Source organism: Artibeus jamaicensis, unplaced genomic scaffold (genome assembly GCF_021234435.1).
Source record: "Artibeus jamaicensis isolate MK-2021 breed Jamaican fruit bat unplaced genomic scaffold, CSHL_Jam_final contig_466, whole genome shotgun sequence".
NCBI lineage: Eukaryota > Metazoa > Chordata > Mammalia > Chiroptera > Phyllostomidae > Artibeus > Artibeus jamaicensis.
In genome coordinates, this window is record NW_026521844.1 from 15,284,422 (window position 1) to 15,301,483 (window position 17,062).

The window sequence follows — 17,062 nt, forward strand, 5'->3', positions numbered from 1 at the left end:
TACCTTATATTTGATAATTGCCAACACCATCATCATCACAAATGCACGAAGTAGCTACCTTTTAATATTATTAAGATGCAGTCATCCTCTGAATGCTGGTTGTTTCAAGTAAACCAGAAATCTGTAACATTTAGAAACCCCCTAAATATTCATGTCAATCTATAATACAGAGGTTACAGATCAAAAGTTAAGTGTATATGTAAAAAGATGAGTGTACCATGAAAAGTTTTGTGTTTACAAAGAGGCTTAGGAAACAGCTTATGGTTAGTATAATAACATTTCGTAGAATTTCACTGGTTCTTTGAATAAGGAAGAACTTATATGAATAAGGAAGACACAGTGATCAGCCCCAGGAGATTATACCCTGTGTTCCAGTATTTCTGAGATTCCAGGAAGGCAAAAACGGAGAGAGAAGACCACGGATGCTGGGACTTGTTGGACAACATCGAGCATTTGTGACCAAACTTCTCTTTCTCGCTTCGGTGCCAGCTTGTACGACCTTTTGGATGTTGCCTTTTTCCTTTTTCAGCATTTTCTCTTTTGCTTTTCTGTGTGATCTTGCACCTCCAGAACTTGAATCACTGTGAGGGCATCTGTCTTGGCACGTAAAGTCCTAGTTAAACTCAACCAAAGTGTTTAGGGACTGGTTGTAGAATCCCTGGTAATTCAGGGTCTGCCAAACCTCCCATTGTTTCTGAGAGGACAAATTGCTTTGAACAAGCACAGTGTAGCTATAAGGAATGGTCTTACATGAAACATGTATGGTACTGCTCCAAAATGATGTTTAATATCTTTACCACTGATAATGTAAAAGCCATTAATAGTTAGGAGTGACAAGTCTGACTTTTTAAAATCATAGAGATTGAGTAAAGCCTGTAACTTGAGTCCTAAATAAATTAGTGTAATTTTATATTGGTGAGATCTGGTCAAAGGAATTTAGTTAGTTCCAGTTTAAATATAAACTAACACCATAGTGGTTTCTAACAAAAATAACAACAAAACTGGCATCCTTTGAAATTTTTTCTCTTAGAACTTAATAGTACAATGTCTGGAAAGAGAAGAAAATACAATCACTCTGCCTGTTCTGATTATACCACAGCTGTGATACTGAGTTTACTCCTGAGCAACATATTTATAAGAAGGCAAGTGGTATAATACACATATGAAAGTTATTTCAAATGATAAATATTAGAAATTATTGGAGAAAAGATAGGAAAGGGAACATTAAAAGGACAAGACATAATATCTAAATTTTCTGAGATTTTTCTGTGATCACTGTTCAGGACAGTAATTTCTTTGTTAGTGAGGAACCTATATTCATTCATTCATTTTTAAATTTAATTATTTTTCAACTACAGTATTCTGTCTTTTACTCCCATCCCGGCCCACCCCCTGTACCCCCCACCTCTCTCCCATTTCCACCCCCCTTAGTTGTTGTTCATGTGTCCTTTATACTAGTTCCTGTAAATCCTTCCCCCTTTTCCTCTGAAATTCCCTCCCTTCTCCCCTCTGGTCGCTGTGTCCCTGTTCTCTATTTCAGTGTCATTGTTTTTATTTTGCTTGCTTGTTTGTTTTGTCGTTTAGCTTCCTGTTAAAGGTGAGATCATATGGTATTTGTCTTTCACCGCCTGGCTTATTTCACTCAGCATAATGCTTTCCAGTTCCATCCAAGCTGTTGCAAAGGGTAGGAGCTCCTTCTTTCTTTCTGCTGCATAGAATCATTCATTCATTTAATCATTGAAGAGCTCTCTAAGTTCTGCTTTGTGCTAACAATTGTACTGTGTACTGCAGGCATGGCAGTGAACAAAACACAAAAATTCTCATTTCATGGAACTCTCATTGTTTTTTTGCTGCTGGAAATTTAAATGACCAGAGTAAATTTCTATCTTTAACTTTTTTAAAAAACATATTTTATTATGCTATTACAGTAGTCCTAATTTTCCCCTTTTGCCCCCCTTCATCCATAACCCCATTGCCTCCAGCAATACCCCCTTAGTTCATGTCCATGGATCATGCATATAAGTTCTTTGGCTATTTCATTTCCTATAATGTTATTAACATCTTATGTCTATTTTGTACCTACCAATTTGTACTCTTTAATCCCTGCAACTTTTTAACTCATTCTATCCTTCCCCCTCTGAACTGATAACTTTCCAAATGATATCCATATCTATGATTCTGTTTCGTTCTACTTGTTTGCTTAATTTATTGTGTTTTTAGATCCAGTTGTTAATAATTGTGAATTTATTGCCATTTTAATGTTGATAGTTTTGATCTTCTTCTTTTTCTTAAATAAGTCCCTTTAGCCTTTTATATAATAATGGTTTGGTGGTGATGAACTCTTTAGCTTTACCTTGTCTAGGAAGCACTTTATCTGCCCCTCAATTCTAAATGATAGCTTTGCTGGATAGAGTAATCTAGGTTGTAAGTCCTTGCTTTTTATCACTTTGAATGCTTCTTGCCACTCCCTTCTTGCTTGCAAAGTTTCTTTTGAGAAATCAATTTACTGTCTTATGGGATTTCTTTGTAGGCAACTCTCTGCTTTTCTCTCTCTGCTTTTAATATTATCTCTTTATCTGTAACCTTTGGTGTTTTAATTATAATGTGTCTTGGTGTGGTCCTGTTTGAGTTCAACTTGTTTGGGACTTTCCATGATACCTGGACATGTATGCCTATTTCCTTCACCAAGTTAGGGAATTTTTCTTTCATTATTTTTTGAAATAATTTTTCAATTTCTTGCCCTTCCTCTTCTCCTTCTGGCACCTCTATGATTCAGATGTTGGAACATTTAAAAATGTCCCAGAGGCTCTTTAGCTTTTCCTCATTTTTTAAATTCTTTTTTCTTCTTGCTGTTCTGTTCCGAATACTTTTTTCTTCCTTGTGTTCCAAATTATTGATTTGATTCTCCGCCTCATCCCCTCCACTGTTGATTCTGTATAAATTTTCCCCTATTTTACTTAATGTAGCTTTCATGTCTGTCTGGGTTTTCTTTTATGCCATTGAAGTACCCAGTGAGTTCCTTGAGTGTCCTGATAACCAGCGTTTTGAACTCTGCATCTTATGGGTTGCTTATCTCCATTTATTTTAGTTCTTTTTGTGGAGTTTTATTTTGTTCTTTCATTTGGGCCATATTTCTTTTTCTCCTCAATTTGGCAGGCTCCTTGTGTTTGTTTCTGTGTATTAGGGAGAGATACTTTGACTCCCTGTCTTAGTAGCATGGCTTATTATAGGAAAGCACACCAGCAAGTTGGATGGGGAAGAGCCTTAGATAATTGCCTGGACGGGGCAACCCATGGCACTGCTTTGTGGTTCTGTGTGGGGGAGGGCTTAGAGAAGGGACAATGACACTGCCTTGCCTCTGGAGTTTTTCCCAGGAGGAAGCTGTCTCCCAGCATTCTCCTTGTTGCCAGTTACTTCATTTTCTCCTTGTCTGCCACTGGTGTCCTTCCAGGCATTGCCCTGGTACTGAGTCCCAGAGGAAGTGAGTCTGTGTAAGTCCTAACCCTGTTGTGGACCCTTTAATGAGAGTTTCCTGTGGATCTTTCAGTTTCTTCCACTTCCCCAAACCCCATTGGTTTTTACAGCCAGAAGTTATGGGGACTTATCTTCATGGTCCTAGAACCCTGGGTTTGGTGGTCTGGTCTGGTCTGGTCTGGGCCTGGGATCCCTTGCTTCCAAGGTATCCCTCCTGATTTTTATCCACCACACATGGATATGCACCACCCATTCTTTGTCTCCATGCCTCTCTGAGTGTCTCTGCATCTCTACCCCTTCTATGCATCTGGATGAATGTGGCTCCTTTAAATTCTTGTTTGTTGGACTTCTACATAGCTTGATTTTCTGACAATTCTGGGTGACTATTGTTTTTGAGTCTAGTGGTAATTTTCATTGTAGTTATGTGAGGAGGCAAGGTGTTTATCTATACCTCCATCTTGACCTCTATTTTTTTATTTTAAATCAAGTTAAAAAATCTTGGTACTATTTCAGTGATGACCATCATTGGCTACGACAATTCTGCAAACCTTACACCATGGACCTTTAGGTACCTGCTATGCAGACATTTCATCTTCCTTTAAAATTAAAAAGAATATAGAATGTATGAGTGCATCATCTGGATAAGTGACTAAAGAAAAAAACACATCACTAACTTTACAAGAGCTAACAAAAATATTGAGTCTGTGGAGGTTCATCTGAAATCAGACAACCCACCTTTCTCAAACTTTGATTTCAACTTTCACATGTGCATTCACACCATGTATTGTATGGTTCAGTGGACTGAAACCACATGGTGTGTAAAGTAGTTAATGTTATCAAAGGAACATCTGGAGGATGTTCAAGGTTAATGAGAATTCCATTCTTGAACATTTTATTGAACACTGGGAGTTCCTTCTAAGACACCTAGTTCAATATGGTATCATTTTTATCAATATGAGCTAAAAATTTGGTTATTACATTAACATTGTTCTTTTTCTCAAATGATATGTCAGAAATGAATATGTAGTACTCCCAAAGTTTTTCTTTATTCTTTTTTTATTTAATTATTGGTCAAGTACAGTTTTTTGTCTATTTCTCCCATCCCAGCCCACTCCCTCAGTGCTCCCCAACTCCCTCCCATTTCTACCCCCCTTAGTTGTTGTCCATGTGTCCTTTATACTAGTTCCTGTACCAAAGTTTTTCTAGTTAATATATAAATGAGTGTAGACTAACAAACAACAATATATACCTTTGTAAATAAAATAATAATACAAAAGCCAGTAATATGAATATAGCATCAGAGGAGTTTTCAATAAAATATAGACATTTGGTTATATTGCAACATTATTACTTATGTGAAGCTCTTTTGAAATATTTTATTTTTTATTTGAAGAATATTTCTTCTGCCCAAACTTGTTCTCTTCTTTTTTTCATAAGAAAATTCACTAAATAGTCTGTTGCAGGTGAGAACACTGAGGCTGAAAAAAAAGTGACTTTTCTAAAGTCACAGATAATAAGTGGATGAGTCAGGATTTAAATGTGTGATTTAAAATATATATTTTATTAATTATGCTATTACAGTTGTCCCAATTTTTCCCCCTTTGCCCCCTTAAATATGTTATTTTCTGATTAGACCGCCCAGGGGTTTCATTTACTTTTTGATTATCCTCTGATTTCTGGCTTCCCTCATTGTCCTGACCTAATTTGGGTTTCAACGATATTTTTTTCTTTTTACTGTGCACAAGCATTAAGTTAGACAATAGCACAAAGAGATAATTTTTAGGAATTGAGCTCTACTGTGCATGCACACATAGACACTGAAAGGCAATGCAAAAGAGTTAGGTCTTTTTTTTTTTAGGTAAGCAAACAACTAGAACAGAAACAGAATCATGAAAATGGAGATCACATGGAGATTTATCAGTGGGGAGGGGGCAGGGAAGAATGGGGGAAAAGGTACAAGGAATAAGAAGTGTAATTGGTAGATACAAAATAGACAGTGGGAGGTGAAAAATAGTATAGGAAATGGAGAAGCCAAAGAACTTATATGTCCAACCCATGAACAAGAACTAAGGGGGGTGGGGTTGCTGGAGAGTGGGGTGAGTGAAGGGCAGAAGAGGATAAAGTGGAGGAAAACTGGGACAACTGTAATAACAATCAGGAAAACTGGGACAACTGTAATAACAATCAGTAAAATATAATTTAAAAAGAGTTAGTTTTTGAAATAAAAATTTAAAAAACCTGCCATCAGAACCTTGACTTTGAATTGATTTTACTCTTTTCACTATTTCCTGGAGTGGGTGTGACTATATTTAATATGGTCCAGACCTTTTTGAAGAGGAAAACTTAATCCATGTAGAAATATAATAGTGATGCTTCCTCAGTTCATATAGGGCAACAGTTTTCAGTTCAGTTGTTATGAACTTTTATTGAAATATTGACACACATGCAGAAAAAATGCACTGTTTACAAGTGTGCAACTTGACTTTTTATAAACTGGTCACACCCACGTAAGCTACTGTCAAATTAAAGGGTATTCACCAGTGCCCAAGAAGCCCTTGTTGTGGTCTCTTTCAGTCCTATATCTTCCCAAGGATGATCTCTATTCTGACACAATGGGCTAGTTTCTGCCTGGTTTGTAATTTTAGATAAATGGAATCTACAGTATGTATGTGTATGGTGTTTTATTTCAACATTGTCTTTGTAAGATGTTCCCATTATTTGTTGTATGGTTGTAGTTTGTTTTTCTTTGCTATGTAGTATACTATTAAGTGAATATATTACAACTTATGGTTTCCACTCTTAATAACCATTTTGGTAGTTTTTCAATTTATGATTATTACATATGATACTGATACTAACATTTTTATTTATGTATTTTGATGGATATATGAATACATTTCTGTTGGATAAATACCTGAGAGTGGTATTGTCCAATATATTTGGAAAGGTCACTCTAATTTTGGTACAAACAAAAAAGTTCCTTGTGTAAAGAAACATCTCTTATCTTTGTATTTGTAATATTTTAATTATTACAAGTACATACAAAAATGACCTTTAATAAGTTGTTTTGACAAAACAAAAAATAGAGAAAAAGCAATATAAGATCTCATATTACCTACCACTTTGAGATAACAATCACGTTTAATTTTTTCATAATGTCTTTCTCTATGTATAGGCACTGTGTATTTACATAATGTAAATTTAACAATATATTATTAGAATACTCTCATGCTTTAAAAGAAGTATTGTTTGGAATTGTGTGCTAAAGGCAGCCAGTGGTATTAGAGAAGCAAAGGGTGGATATTTTACAATAAGATCAAACACTGGCCTTGACTGGTGTGGCTCAGTGGGTTGGGTGTCCTCCTATAAATTAAAAGGTCACTCTTTGATTCCTGGTCAGGGCAGATGCCTGGGTCATGGGCCAAGTTCCTGGTTGGAGGCATTTGAGAGTAAACTGATCAATTTTTCTCTTGCACATTGATATTTCTCTCCCTTTCTCCCTCCCTTCCCTTCTCCTTAAAACTAAATATATGAAATCGTAAAAAGAAAAAAAGAAGTCAAACCTTGCAGTGAGGCCAAGAAAAGAAACACTAAAAAGTATACATTCAATTCATCAACTATATGTCTGGTGAATCTGGCATGATAACTTTAGTGGAATAATGGCCTTGAAGCCATATTTCAGTGGCCTGCTTCCCCCTCCATTTCCCTTTCCCATTCTGTATGCCTTCCTTTCCCTTTATTTTCTTTTTTTTCATTGTTTGTTAGCTTTATGCAAAATAATTTCATTCTGCTTGCATTTTTTCTTAGATACATTTCTGTTATTGCTATCAAGCCATCTTGACCACCACACTCTCTTGCTGAATTAGCTTTATTTGTGTCCTACTATTCCAAAATACATTAATTCTTATCACTCATTATAGTTTTCATTATACATCAGCCAGAAAAGGTGCATAGAGAAAAAGGTTATTATTTAAAGTTAAGAGATATGCAGTTTGGTGGACTCAGGGTTATAAATGAAATTTGGTTGTAAAATGATTGCACTATTATATGTAGGCTGATGCATGAAGTGTGTCATGCAGCTGATACAAATATACAAAAGGTTTAGATCATGCAGCTGATGTAAATATAAGGCTCTTTGGCTCATGTTTCCTTATCCTCTTTATAAATAGGATGTTCGTGAAAAATTGTCATGGTACTTCTAAAGAAATATTTGCCCAAAGTTTGGAGGGAATGATATTGTTTCAGGGAGATTTGAGGAAACAAACTCAGTGTGTGATTTTATCTATGAGTTTTACTTTAAAAAAACCAATACATATGCATAATAGAAATATGCTGTTTATTTTATTATTAGATATGACACCTCATTGAATAGTCTTGTCAATAAAATAATTTTCATAATTTGGATCCTTGATTTAATTTTGGGAGTTCAATTATTATTTTAAAATGCCAAGAATGTCAGAGAGAGTCTAATGGAAGTAGGTGATGAGGTGCAAGTGGGATGCACATATTTCAAAGATGTGTCTGTTCTGCCGCAAACTGGGAAGTGTACCTCTGCTCCCTATCACTTGTCAATAAATGAATAAAGTTCTAAGGCATGTTATATATATGACAAACCAACAATCAACATCATACTCAATGGACAAAAATTAAAAGTGTTTCCCTTAAGATCAGGAACAAGACAGGAACATTTGCTTTCATTACTCTTATTCAGCATAGTACTGGAAGTCCTAGCCACAACAACTGGACAAGAAGAAATAACATCCAAATTGGAGAGCAAGAAGTAAAACTGTAATTATTTGCAGATGACATGACCCTGAAGACTCTACCAAAAAAACTACCAGAACTGATAAATGAATTCAATAAAGCAGAAGGACACAAATTGATATTCAGAAATTGGTGGCATTTTTATAAACTAATAATGAACTATCATAAAGAGGAACTAAAAAATCACACTTCAATTGCAACAAAAATTAGGTAGTGAAGGGTAAATATAACCAATTTTGTAAAAGACATGCCTACTTAGAAAATTATAGAATACTAAAAAAAGAATGAGGAAGATGTAAATAAGTGGAAGCCTACTCTGTGTTCATGGATAAAAAGAATTAATATAATTAAAATGTACATACTACCTAAAACAATCTATAAATTCAACACAATTCTGATTAAAATACCAGTAACATGTCTTTCGGAACTAGAAAAAAATTCCAAAAATTTATATGAAACCATAAAATATCCCAGATAGCCTCAGCAATCTTGAGAAGGAAGACTAAATTTGTAGGAATCATTCTACCTGGTATCAAACTACACTACAAATTCATAGGAATCAAAAGAGCATGATACTGGCATAAAAAGTGATATAAATCAATGAAACAGAATAGAGGGCCCAGAAATAAACCCACACATTTATGGTCAATTAGTATTTGACAAAAGAGGCAAAACATCCAATGGGATAAGGACAGTTTATTCAATAAATGGTATTGGGAAAATTGGACAGATACATGCAAAAAATTAAACTAGACCACCTCTTTACATCATACACTAGGATAAGAAAGCAGCCCAAGTGCCCATCAATAGATGAGTAGATAAAACAGTTGTGTAACACAATGGAATACTCCTCATCTGTAAAAAGATAGAACTCTTACCTTTGCAACAGTATGGGTGGATCTAGAGAGTATTATGCTAAGGGAAAAAGCCAGAGAAACACAAATGATTTTGATATGTTGAATTGAATGAACAAAATAAACTAACAAAATTGAAAAGGAATCATAGATACATAGAAGAGACTGACAGTTGTCACAGGGGGAGGAGGTTTAGGGGTTGGGTGAAAAGATTGAAGGAACTAAGAAAAAGAAAAAGAGACACAGACAACGGTATGGTGACAGCCAGAGGGAAAGAGGGGCGGTGGGAGGTGGAAGGGAACAAGAACGGAATAAATGGTGAAAGAAGGAGACTTGATTTGAGGCAATGAGAGCACAATGTAGTACGTAGACGATGTGTTAAAGAATGGTGCACTTGAAACCTATGTGGTTTTTTAACCAATGTCACCCCAATAAATTCAATAAAAAAAGTTATAAAGCAGAATTTATTGTTTCCTTAACTTGTATTTATCTGGAATTCTATGATTTCTATTCCTGAAGTTTCTGGATCTTATTAGATGTACAAACATTAATAAATTTGCTAAACAATTAAAACTCTTATTCTTGTAAGAATTAGACATATTGAAGTTATTTTTAGGGATAATTAATGATGAGATGTAATGAGGGGCTTTTAATGCTTTTACAGGTAAAGTCCTTTAGAAAACTGGAGACTAGCTTATTTTGAGGCATTGTCATGAATGATAAATTATACTTGTAAAAATAATTGCAAGTGTAATCATGTAATCAAGTGTAAATCGTACATGTAATCATGTATTGATTTGGCAGTCCTTGCTATATGTATATTTGTGTGTGTATGTGTTATCATTTTGACCCTCAAGGGTTAGTGCATATTTACCAAAAAATTCTCTTGATACTAGAAATAAAAAACCCCTTTATTTTAAAAAGGAGAGAAATGAAAGGATGATGCATTAATGTCTTGTTTCTTCTTTAACAGATTACCACAATCTTGATAGCTTAAAACAATATATCCTTTCACAGTTTTGGAGACCTAACGTCCAAAATCCAGGTGTCAATAGGGCCATGCTGCTTCCAGTGGTTCTAGGGAATATTCTTTACCTTGCCTCTTCCAGCTGTGGTTAGCTCCATGCCTTCCTAGGTGTTTCTGGGCTATAGCCACAGCATTCTCATCTCTGCCTTCAAGTTACTGTCTCCTCTCCTCTGTGTCTCTGCTTTGTGTGTCTTTTATAGGATATTTGTCACTGAACTTAAGGTCCATGTGGATAATCCAGGATCATCTCAACTCTATAATATCTCAAATATATCTGCAAAAATATTTTCCAAATAATTTTATATTTACATGCTCTAGGGCTTAAAGGATAAATGTATCTCTTGGGAGGCCATAATTCAATGCACAATATATGGTTATTATAACATTTTATTGGGACGTGATTAAGTATTTTAAAATTAATTTTGATTGCTGCATACAACTTAGGTTTTGGCTTATCATTTAGGATTAGTCCCATATTTAAATAACTCGATGAAATAAATAGATAAATATAGGATTTTAATTTCAAGTGTGGCATGAATATAAACTGAATTTATGTTGTTTCTTTATAGAGTGTCACTTTGACTGCAGAATAGAAATGCCTACCACTTTTTCCAGTATCATGTGAGACATGCTGTAGTTCACATATATCAAATTCTGTAAATGGTCTTGGCAGCTATTGAATATTTCCTGTATCCAATTGTTATAATGTAAAATATTTATAATATAACATTTCTTATAACACTATTTATGGTATCTTTTATTACTCAAATGGTGGACCACTCTGGTGCTGAAAAATGGCCCTAAAAATAAATTGTACTGGAATAGAATTTGATTTGGTTAAAACTCTGTGAAGATGGCCAAACAATCATAATTTTATCTATTTTTGGCATTTTGGAGAGAACACTGAGAAATATGAGAGATAAGGCTGAAAACATAAAAGAAACATATGGTAAAATATGCTACCATATCGTAGATGTACATGCTCTATAAATTTATCAGTCCATTGAGATTTATTCCTAGGTGAATAGTTGTCTTGAGTAATGTGTGGTATTCAGGAAATCATCTCTAACATAAACAGTTGCCTTGTATATATAATTTTATAGTCTATGATATTATATCATTCACTTTCTTATATTATTTTGAGTAGATACATAATATTTCTCCATTTGGATATGCATAATTTACTTCACCAATTTCCCATGTTCTATTTATTTTTCTTCTACTATTTTTGCAGTTAGATATAACACAATGATGAAAACATTTGTGCATATGGTTTTTCTGTATTTTTCATGATATAGTTAGGGTAGATTGCTTGTGTGATGGAAGAAAGGCTTGAATCTTGTGACCTTTAGGGAAGACTGTGCTGTCAGAAGGATGTCATAGGGACTGGTCCATTGTTTGGCTAACTGCTATTCAGTATTCTCTGTCTTTACTAAGACTTGGTCTCCCCATTGGAATGGGTGAAGGGACTCATGAGATGGGTAGATAGACCTGCAGTTAGCAAACTTATACAAAGTTGTTAGTGTTTGCCCTAAGTGTTGTACATATTGTTTAATTTTTGAGTCATTTCTTAAATTTAAAGGGGATATTCCTAAAAGAGAAACTTGGAAGGTTATCTTATGTGTTTTCTGGCATATTTTTGCCAGAGTCTTCTTTTATTTATTTATTTTTTTTAAGATTTTATTTATTTATTATATTTAGAGGGGAAGGGAAGGAGAGAGAGGGAGAGAAACATCAATGTATGGTTGCCTTTTGTGCATCCCCTGCTGGGAATTGGCCTGCAGGGAACCCGGCTTGCAACCCAGGTATGTGCCCTGACTGGGAATCGAACCGCGATTCTCTGGCTCGCAGGCCCGCACTCAATCCACTGAGCTACAACAGCCAGGGCTCGAGTCTTCTTTTATTATGTGGTTCCTTTTCTCAGTCTTCCTCATAGATTGGAATCTCCAAGATGCGTGCAGTTTCCATTGACTCTGTAGTGCTTGTCTTATATTCTGAGAGATTTCTGAAGTGAACAATGGTTCATTGTTGCTTTAAATACTATAAGGCTTCCAGAGATAAGCAGTGAGTTGAGGAGTATTTGCCAAAGTCTGACCAGTACCACAAGACCAATTCCTTTCCTTCCATGAATGTATAATTTGAATGTTTTTTATGTACTCAGCGATCTTAGTGTGATCACTGAAACTGGCTTTTCCTTCAAGGTATAAAATGCTGCCTGACAGGCTCTTGTGTATTTAAGGGATTCAGAGTCTAGTCCTTTCAAAGAATAATACAATGGCTTCACTACAAGGCCAAAGTTTTGAATTCAGATTTGGCAAAACCCTATAATCCCTAAGAATTCATGAAGTTGCTTTGGGTTCTCTGCAATTTTCCTAGTGCCTTATTTCAGTTGGGATTTCAAGTATGCTACCTCCTATTTGCAAATCTAGGCCATGTGAAGTCATACTTTATATCCTCTTTTTGCCAAATGATTCAGGACTGTGATGGTGTCAAGCAAACTGTCTTTATAAGTATTGCTAGCTATTAGTAAGTCATATACATATTGTAGAAGAATTCCCAATTTCAGTGAAATATTCCTAAACCTTTCTAATATCTTCCCAGATATGGTGAGAGAATTCTTAAATACTTGTGGCAACACAGTCCAACAGTATGGGTGGATGGCTTTAGTTTCTGGGTCCTGCCATTCAAAAGTAAATAATGGTTGAGGCTTTTCATCTCTTGAGATGCAGGAAAAAAAAGGCTTCTTCAAGTCTAGGACTGAAAGCCATTTGCCATCCCCAGTACCGTGGCCAATGAATATGCAATATGAATACCATAGGATGTATGTCATGGACAACATCATTTATGGTCCTAAGATCCTGTACAAATTTATATGAATCAGAGAGAGGCTTTCTGGCTGGCAAAACGGGGGTCTCATAGGGAGACTGGCGTGGTCAAATTAATTCTAATTTTAAGAATTTCTATAATACTGGTTAAATTCCCTCTAAATCTTTTTAAGGGGTTATTGTTCTGTGGAATCTACCTTTTATTTTCATTTAATTACTGTGGTTAGATGTTAACTGCCCTACTTGGGGTCCTGTCAGTCCAAAGAGCTAAATTGACCTGCTAGTAGATCCTGGGTGGGGAGTCTTTACCTCCAGGTCTTTCCAGGCACACAGAAGCACCTGGAGCTGGTGGACACATTCTTGTGTGACTAATAAACATGATTGCTGCTTTTCAGGAGAAAAAGTTATTTGTGCATGCAATGTATAAAGTAAACATCAGCCCACTGTTGGGCATTCTGGCATGTAGATAAAAACCATGGGTAGGTTTTTGAAACTCAAGCTGGCATTCCAGAGTTGAAGGAATGCCAGTTTTTAAAACTGGTCACGCCAGTGCTCACTCCAGTAGCCAACATCACAGCTGAACTTTCCTTGGTTGATTTTATATTTAGCACTGAGTATATAGCTTCTGTATCTATAAGAAAGTCAATTAGCTTATTCTACACTGTCAGTTGTACCTGGGCTCCCGTGGGGAAAGAGTAATAGGTCAGGGGCTGTGTAGAGAGCGCCTGGGCTTCTTCATTTGTCATCGGATTTATCATTCCTTTCTAATATTTCTAGATGAGGGTTCTATTCTGTATATTTTCCTTTTTGAGATCGAGGCAGTCCTTTCTCTAATGCCCTTCCTTTTTGCAATAGGCACATTAATTGGTGCCTAGTGGGTCAGTCCCCCTTTCTTTTGCATTCTACTTCTCCGGGTTTCCTCACAGTGTTTTTTTAAAAATGGTGTCCTGCTTTAATTTCCTTGTTTCCTGGGCATGGTGAACTTTAAAGCAAGGGTGTCCAAACGTTTGGCATCTCTGAGCCATACTGGAAGAGGAGGAATTGTCTTGGGCCACACATTAAATACACAAACACTAATGAAAACTGATGAGCAAAAAAAATGCCCGTGCATTATTTGCATGATATCTGCCGCCACAGATAAGCCAAAAAGTCCTCCCATAATAACCCTAAGTATGCAGCAACCCTTTTGATAACCTTTCAAAATCATTGAGCAGGTCCCAAGTTTGTAACCACTAATTTAGTAAATGTACATATTTAAGTAATTAAACATGATTGATTATTAAAAATAATTTTATTATACAAGTAAAAGAGGGCAACATAAAACTAGTGGGGTTTGACATTGTCTTTGAGAAACTAGTGCATCAGTGCATGTTTTGATAGAAGGAGTTGCAATTCTCAGTGAGTTCTCAAGGTGCTCATCAGATATTTTGGGTTTAATTTTACTCTTAATGTGTTTCATTCTTCAAAATAGTTGCTTGCAAATGTAGGTGCTGCCAAACAGCAATGACATGAATAACGCATGATTGTGAAGCAAGGGATATTTGTCTCTGGGAAGATAGGACTATAAAAGTTCAGTAAAGAGACACGATCACTTTTTAAAAAATTGAATGTGATTGCCATTCTATGCATTCCATTTGAAAATTGGCAGGTAACATAATTATGTTGACTGAAAATGGAGTTGAAATGTAGCAAAATATTAATTATTTTCCCTAAAATCTGTTTTCAAATTCTTGTATCAAAAATGAAATGCAAAGTTGCATATGTTTCACTGTTCACAGGAATGAGTTTAGCCAGTGTGTCAAAATACATAAAATTGTTTGCCTTAATTTGAACTTGCCACAATTTCAGTTTCATTTGGAACTCTGTAATGGTTTGAAACATGGTATTGATAAATTGGTTTTCACCTTGAAGAGAAATGTTGAACTCATTTAAAGGAGCAATTAAATTCACTAAAAATGTTAAATATGTAAGCCAGTTTTCATCATTGAGTTCTGGCACAAATCATAGAAAACTTGATAACATGTTGCAAATCATAAAATATTTTCAACACTTGGCCCTAACTTACCCATCTTACTTCTGAAAAGTACATGGTGTAGCAATAGTCAGCATTAATACTTTAAAGGAATTTGTGGAATTGGTGATGATTCAATTGCTTGGTTCTTAGGACATTCCCAGTCTTGATGATGATTTGCATGACATTATCCATTTTTAAAGTTTTAGTGCATAAATTTTCTTGATGTACTATGCAATTATACTTCATCAAATGTGAGTTTTGAGTGGCAATTGCATCATCTTATATTAATTTTACAAGTCCCTCTCTTTTCTTTACCATCACTGGGCAGCATCAGTAACTACCAGATACATTGACAATGGACAAAGAATATATCTTTAACATATTTTTAGTGTTTCATTTAAATCTCTTGATTTAGTTGTACTTTTTATGGCACTAAAGAAGCCATTTCTTCAGTGACATTGTATTCATCATTAATGTCTCTAATAAAAATAGCAAGTCGAGCAATATCTGTAGCTTCTGTGCTATCATTAATCACCAAAGCATAAAATTTAAAATTAGCAGCTTTACTCTCCAAACTTCTTTCAATAGTTTTTTACAATTTCTTCAGTTCACCTGGCTGTAGTCTGGTGAGACAAACAGAGTTTAGAAATATCCCCCTTTTTTTCAGGGCAAATTATATCTGCCACACTTTCTATACATCACTTAATAAACTTAATGTATCACCAAAGTAATGAAATTAACCTTAAAGATTAAGTAGGAGGTACAGGAATTATATTCTAATAGGTTCACCTAGAACCCAGAGCCCCATAGTGGATCATTTCTGTATCAGTAATCATTGCTTAAGTTTATACCAGTCTTAGGGACTTGGTATGGTGGCACTGGATAGCAAAAAACATAACCAGTGTGAACATGGAGAAGATTTGGGGTTTCTAAGTAGACATTTTTCATTTCTCCACTTTGGTCTTTGTTAACTGAAAAGTAGGTATGTTTTAGTTACAACTTCCATTTAGATTTTTTTCTACCCTTCTGCCCTTCCTTCCATTTCTTTCCACTCACACACAAAGTAAGTCCATTGTTGGGTCGACAACTTCCTTAAAGTCCTAGGAAAATAATGGTGGAGAGGAAAGAATTTCCTCTGTGAGTTAGTAAAGGCTCACTATTCCACCACTGTCTGGAGTGATCTGGGTGACCAGGCCATTTCTTGTTTACCCATCCACAAAGTGAAAGGCTCTTTTTGGTTAAGAGAAATTGATTTTTTAAATGATGGATTTATTTTCATATTTCAAATAAACATTTCAATTTTAATTAAAATTTACATATATGTGATATTTAACCCATGCTAGAGTTTTTGTAAAACACCTCTAGAGGCAACAGTTTATGTGAGAGCTCTGTCCACAGTGACAGCAGTGCCCTCATCTTGCAGCATCCTTAACAGAGAGTACAGATTTTGGGAAAAAAGGACATTCTGGGAAGCATAGTATCTTAGATGGAAAGTCATGCTTTTGTCATCTCATTACATGCAGGAGTATCTTTATTGCTCCAAAGGACCCATTACTGAAAGTAAGGAGTAGTTTGCATTTTAGAGAACTGATTAGAACGTTTAAATCACACTTTTCACTTGTGGTTACTAACAAACTAATAGTCTCTGAGGATCTTGGTAATACCACCTCTCTCTGGCTCCCTACTCTGTCTACACAAATGCTTCTCATGTTTTTAATACAAAAACCCTTTCTGGTACCATATTCTCAAATGAAATCTTTTTGTTTTACTAATGATGAAAAATGCACAGACAGTGTTCAAAGATTAAATTTACTCCTAGGTACTTTATTTTTCTTGTGGTTATAAGAAATGGAATTTTTCCCCTAGTTTTTCTTTCTGATAGCTCATTGTTGTTGTACAAAAATTCCATCACTTCCTGAATACTGCCTTTGAATGCCACTATTTTGTTCAATACACTTGTTAGATTGACTAGTTTTTTTGTAGAGTCTATAGGGTTTTTTATGTACATTATCATGTCATCAGCAAATAATGAGTTTTACTTCCTCCTTTTGGATTTGGATGACTTGTATTTATTTTTTTAAGATTTTATTTATTTATCTTTAGG